Genomic DNA, 6,684 nt, shown 5'->3' with positions numbered 1-6,684 from the left:
GTGTCTGCACACGTGCTCAGGAGAGAGAAGATAAATTCCACTTGCAAATACCAATGCTTGGTCAGAATAATCTGAGTACCTGACTCTGCTCTGACCTTTGTTTGCAAACAAATACAACCTTTTATGCTGGCAGCTGAGTGTGTGTCTGTGATTTTTGTGAGCCTCCAGAGAAACGAACCGCAGTTTATCCATGAAGGGCAGCCATTTTAGGCTCAGGCCTCCCCATATAAACAAGGCAGTTTGGCTGTTGGAGGAGAGGCAACAACATTGCCTGGTCTGAGTTTCATCTGGAGGTAAGGGAGGAGCTGTAGGGGATGGTAGGAGGCTCCTGGTCCTGGGTATGACTGAAAGCTACACCTTGCTGGGGGGGCCAGTCAGTAAGACTGGATGTGGGGGAACCCCCTCCCAGTTGCTGACTGGTTGCTGGGGAGGCATGTACCCCCTGGCTAAGGTGGCACAAGTTGCGTATGCTTCCCTTGGTATCTTATTTCAGTGGCTAATCACCCTCACTATTTAAACATGTGGCTTTATTGGTAACCTGGGTATGTCTGGCTATAACCTGATCCAAAGCTTATTGAAATAAACTTCAGCCACTGATTGCAACTGGCCCTGGAGCAAGTCCTAACTCTTGGTGATCACACCAGCTTTCTTTCATACCATGGGATCAGGAGTTAGAGTTAAATTGCTTGTCCACTGTGATTGCTAGATCAGTTTGTGCAACTGCTTTCTACCAAAAGGTTCTCCACACCTCCAGATATGACCTGTTCCTAGATGTATAACATTTGCATTTGACTGGTTTTTATAATGTATGCTGTTTGAATGTGCCAGTTTATCAAGTGAGGGAACGGAAGCGGTAACTTACTCAGTCATCACTACTTTGCTTTGTCTTCATTTGTGTGCTTCAGGCATGATGGCCTTCTGTCTTCTTGTTGACTCCTAATATGCTTCAGCCTCATTAGTTGAAATGAGACGGCAAATGAAAATGAAGGCTACTTCTGATGCATGAAAATGCATTCGAAGGGGAGAGTGGAGACTGACTAGTATTGTAACATCAGAGAAAATTCAGTGTTCAGACTGAACAACAAATTTAAAATGTAGTGGTGGTATTTTATAAAACTTGTACACTTGGGGATAGATTTAGAATCCCTACTCCTCCCTGAACATTAGGCCTGTGTGAAGCAGCTAGTATTCACTTCAGATTTGGACTCAGCCAATTAGGGGGACAGTAATACGATTTGGTGGGTTTTTTTTTTTTTTTTAATCACTGTCCCAAATCAGTGATTAAACTCAATTTGGCCAAATCTGATTTGGAGATTCGGCTGCAGCCAAATCTTCAAATCAGTCAGGCCCATCACCCCCAGCCCAGCAATGACTGCCCTACCCACCGCAGCTCCCACCACTTATTAAATAAAAAGCTCTGACTCAGTGGGTGCTGCTGGGCAGGGGAGGAAATTCATGCTGCCCCAAGCTGCATGGGAGGGCTTGTCCACCATGGCTCCAACCCTTTAAGAGAAGAAAAAACTCTGAAACGCTTCCCCCCCTCCAGACTCGCCATTACTGCTGGTGTGGGGCTATCCCTGCTGCCCACCACTGCCCCACACTATATGGGAGGCACTGCATGAGCCCCCTGAAGCCCCAAGGCTGCAGCAGGATCAGTGTCTCAGGACTTTTCTCTGCTTCCTTTTTTTTTAAAGGGCCAGAGCTGTGGCAAGTGGGGCATACAATGGGGGGGGGCGTCCTTTCCCAAAGATTCAGAGAGCTTTGAATCTATTCGGACCTCTTAATTGGTCCCCTGACTTAATTTGGATTTGGAGATTCGGCCACCGAATTGGGTCAAATCTCCTCTGAAGCAAATCGCCAACCAAAGCTTTGCACAGCCCCAGTGAACGTGCCAGCCATGTTTATATAAGTAATACAGTGTTGCAACCCTTTAGTGTAACTTATTTACCAGGCAATCCCCAGCCTCCAATATTTTTGCTATTAATTGGGCACTGTAGGACTCTACAGTGCCAAGAGCATTCAAGATATTTCACCAAACTGGAGGTCATTTGTTGCATATGTTGCTGGACAACTTGATATTGTTGTGATGCTAGTGGATGTAACGTTGTCAGCAAGATGAGTAGTTTCACTGCTGCTTAAAGGCTGGTTACATGGGACTTATTAGTGGATTGATTACATAATTTATGATCATATAAATGAATGGGTGTCATAAAGATGACAAGGTGAGATAAGGGATAGAATGATATAAGAGGAGCAATGGGATAGGTTTGTGGCTAAAGTAACCTAAAGTGTAAAGGGGGGGCAAAAAGAGGTGACATCAAACTTCAGAGAAGGCCAAAGGATTCATTGGGCATGTCTACGTATGCAATTAACACACCTGGAAACCCCCCCCCCAGTGCAGTTTGTACTGGAGTTTATTGTTCCTGGCCATGCTATTAGCATGTGTGCCTGGGACTGCAGCATATTAAGCCAGGGGGGAAGAGCTCCAGCTGGAAGGTGGCCCCAGGGCTTGGCCTGCCAGCCTGGGGCTGCTCCAACCTAGCTCAAGGGGGCAGCCTTGGGGCATGAGGGTACTTCAATGTAGGGCTAGCAAGCAGGCAACCCCTGCACTGAAGCACCCTCGTGACCCTGCCAGCCCCTCCAGCACCTAAACACTGCCCTAAAATAGTACTTGTGTTGGATAGTACTATGCTATAGCAGTGTTTTATTAATTTACTGTCCCCTAATAGAAGTGCACAAGTAGACACTGTTTTACTGCAGAGCTACTTAGCAGTAAACATCTCATGTACACATGCCCATTGAACTTTATTTTGGGCTGGGTTCTGCAGAAGGTACTAGATTTCATACTCTTCTCTCCAAGACTTAATCAAATAGTTTGGCATGATCTCAGTCCACTTCATTCAAGGCATTCTGTAAAGAAAGTATTTTCACCAGCTTCAGGAAACAAAGTATTCTGATATTTACACTTAATGTAAAAGCAGGAAAACTTTTTCCTTCAGTTTTCAATTCGGCCTCATTGTGTTCTTCAACACTTGCCTTCTGTTTAGTTATCTTCTTTCTTTGTAGATCCAATCATCTAACCATATCTAAATCTTTGCTGAACTTCTTTGTGACAACATTGGCATTCATTGTAATAATATTAATCAGAGTGAGCTCATTTGGCTACAATGTGAAAGACCTATGTAATTGCACAGGAATTTAATTGTAATTTAGCGCACATTTATGTCTGCTTATTTAAAAGTTTATCTGGATAATGAATTGTATCCCTTGGGTATTTCATAACAGTTCTTATTTTGGTAGTAATATATCTTCTCTTTATTCCAAATACCTGTATGTCTTTGACAAGGAAAATGATCAAAACTGAACACAGCTTCCTTAATGTAGCTTAGGTTCATATTTGAATTCCTTTCTGCCTATGTATTTTAATTGTGCAGACTAGGTGCCACTGAGCAATTTTCACATCGTAAGTGGAAAAGCACAATGGGCCTTCACAATACATCTCTCTAGTACTTCCTCAGCTCCTGCCTTTATTGCCTTCTGGCCAGACTTTGCTTTTCATTTTTCCGCTTTGGTTGTTGCTACTCAGTAGCAGCTTTCAGAGCATCTGGGTCTTGCTATATTTCAGTTATGGATAGATAAATAAATAGTATTGTAGTCTACAATCAGGCAGCCACTAATGCATGGTTTCCTTGTTTGTCTAGAACAGGATTGTCCAGCTTTGGTGCAGTCATGCCATATGTGGCCCCTGTGGGCTCCTTTCTCTGTTGTATAGGTTATGCCTGCAGGCCCATCCAAACTACCATCCAGGAAGGGACACCTGCCTCTCCTCCCACTCCCAGGCTCTCCCCCTTCATACTGGATAGCAGTGGGAGAGGTGGCTGCAGGGGCCCAAGGGCCACCAACTGAACAGCCCTTGTTTAGAAAAAAGTCATATTTGCTCCTGGATACAAAATTGTTTGATATTGTTAAAATAATAATAGGAAGTTATCACACTTCTACAGTGAAACTGTAGTCAGGATTTTCAATTCATATTATTGTAGGGTCTAATTTATATCTATATGGGATAAATGTTGTCACACATCACTTCACATTCCACTGCCAATTATTGTTACCTAGTAAGTCTTAATAAATGCAACTGTATTGTTTGTTCTATCGATGTGTTATTGCGGTCAAACTTGCTTGGTTTTGCTTTTGGATTCTAATAAGTGAATCCTAGCAGGATAAGTCTTCCTCCTGGGAAATGGTGCTAGTGACTCTCTCCCAGTGGGCCCATCCACATGAGATGCTTAAGTGTGCAGTAGCCTTGTTTACTGTGCAGTAAGTGTGCATCTACATGTGCGCATGCTTACTGCGCAGTAAAAATGCTAACCTGCAGGTAGTAAATTTACTCACGATTTAATTACTACTTGGTTATGCACATGTAGATGCAAATTGGGAGCAAGTTGGCTCCCAGGTCAGCCCTGCCACTAACGCTGGCCTGAAGCTAGCCCCAGGGCTCTGGGCTGTTCCAGGGATGGTCTGCCTTTATGGCAGCCCCTGCCACAGGCTGTTACAAGCCTACAATAATTTTGTGCCCTGGGGTACACCAGATAGGGCCTGGAGTCACCTCAAGCTGCTGTTTCCCCCTGGGCAGGCTGCAGGCAGTGCAGTGCCACATGCGTGCCAGGTCTGTGCTGTCCAGGCCTACAGGCTGCTTCTGCCAGACCTGCCAGCTCCCAGGCCCAGCTTCAGGCAGCTTCTGGCCAGCAGGGCCAGCTGCACTTGCCTTCAACCCACTCACAGCAGCTTGCCCAGAGTCTGCAGGTGCTGTGGAGCATTGCCTCTGTTGCACGGTTGCCAGTCCTATGCTGTGCTCCTGTGCTGAGCACTGCAGACAGCTGCCCAGCCCTAGCAGCATAAGGATGGCCATGTGAAGGTTCAGAGAGCTTTGGCATCCTCCTCACTGCCCACACCTGCACCTGTGCCTACCATCCAAGGCCCCAACTGGTCACAGGAGGAGAATGACAACCTTGTGGCACTGTGGGGTATGGCGGAGGTACAGGGCCAGTTTGAGCTGGGCAGGAGCTCCAATGCTCATGTCTATGATGGGCTATCCGGTTGGATGCGGGAGTGCAGGCACAACAGGTTGATGCATCAGTGTCGCATAAAGGTCAGCGCCTTGTGGGCACAGTGGGTTTCCATTACTGACCACAGTCATTGGTCAGAGAGTGCCCCTTTAATGCAGCAATTGACAGACATTCTTGTGCTCCAAGACCCAGGCTTCATCCATGCTGTATGCAGCAGCACAGGCAGCCTTTTTGACCTCCTGCTTCATCCTGGTATCTGCAATGATGTGTCACTGGGGGAGGGTCCTCTGGGGCTTCAGCTGCTGCCCTGCCAAACTCCTGGGCTGCACCCTCCACTAGCAGCTCAAGGAACCCAGACCTGCTCCTGCCATGCCATGGCACAAGGTGTGGCCAGCCATGACACTACCAGCTGCCAGCAGTGCCAGCTTCTCCCTGGGAGGAGCCCTTGGCAGGGTGCCCACCCACAACAACCTGCCAGCTGAGAACATTGGCCAGAGCCATGTGCTGTCACTGACATCTGTAACTGCACAGAGCCACCATCCATGCCAGCCCTGGCCATGTGCTAAGCCCCATACTAGGGGAAGGCCTACCCTGCCCAGCCCCCTCATACTCCTCTTTCCACCCCCACACAGCAAGCAAAGAGGTGGGGGACAGTGCAAAACTTTACTGAGCAACCTGTGCCTCTGCAGTTAGGTGGCCATGGGCTGTGTCAGTGGTGATGTCCTCCTCAGCTGTGGGGGGCAAGGATGTATAGCACAGCCATGGGCAAGCCTCCAGGTGATGGTAGAACTTGTGGAGCAGCCTGACCGTCCCCCTGACACTATTGAAGCTCAGGGTCCTTTGCCAGGTGTGCAAAGTGCCAGGTGTCCATGGCCAACAGCAGCAAGGTTTGGTGGGTTGGACACTCCTCAGTTCACACACATAGCTCCTCATGCAGTGCATGTGACACATGCAGCAAGGGCATGCTCAGCCCACAGCAGTCACATTTGGGGTGCTGGCCCTAGGCCATCTCCCTAGAGAAGACCCCTGTGGGGAGGGTGGGGGTGTGAGCAGTTTCTTGTCCCAGTGGTCTGGGGGCCCTGCACCCCAAACCCAGGTGCCATGGGCTGGATGGCAGCATAGCAGAGCAGTTGGCCAGCAGGAGGAGGCTGGGGGAAATTGTGGTCTGGAGCTATGTCAGAAGCCTGGCCTGTTCTGTGGGAGGAGGCTGCTTGGGCTGGGGGCTGCTTGTGGCCAGTGCCTGGAGCTCCCACTGATGGTGGCAGGGGCCCACTGCAGGGCCCCAGGAAGCAAGAGCAGATTGGCAGCGAATCTGGCCCTGCTTCCCTGCACTCCTAGATGTGCGCCCAGGACCATTTATTCACAAATAATTTACTTGCCAGTCTACAGGTGCCACATGAAATACATGTGTAGACATGTCCAGTATGAATACAGTTGATGATAGTCTTGAGTATTTGCTTTCTTTTCTTTCTTCATTTTGCTGTTTTCCTGTAATCTGATGAACATTTCTTTCTTAATTAGTTTTCTGGTAGGCATCTTATCAAATGCTTCTATTTTAAAACCAACATATCAACCAGCTGTGGGGTGTTGCCAGGTTACAATCTTTGGACATGTAGTA

General features: G+C 47.8%; 1 long non-coding RNA gene across 1 annotated transcript in view; it reads left to right on the top strand.

The window, feature by feature from the left end:
• The window catches only part of LOC109316106, an 8,478-nt gene extending 6,489 nt beyond the window's left edge, over positions 1-1,989 (top strand). The window contains exon 3 of the long non-coding RNA XR_002102694.1: positions 1,750-1,989. This is a non-coding gene — a long non-coding RNA (uncharacterized LOC109316106). The remainder of the gene's footprint in view (positions 1-1,749) is intronic.
• The last annotated feature ends 4,695 nt before the right edge of the window (positions 1,990-6,684 follow it).

Source organism: Crocodylus porosus, unplaced genomic scaffold (genome assembly GCF_001723895.1).
Source record: "Crocodylus porosus isolate Cpor-Errol unplaced genomic scaffold, CroPor_comp1, whole genome shotgun sequence".
Taxonomy (NCBI): Eukaryota; Metazoa; Chordata; order Crocodylia; family Crocodylidae; genus Crocodylus; species Crocodylus porosus.
This window is presented reverse-complemented; position numbering and strand designations above follow the sequence as displayed.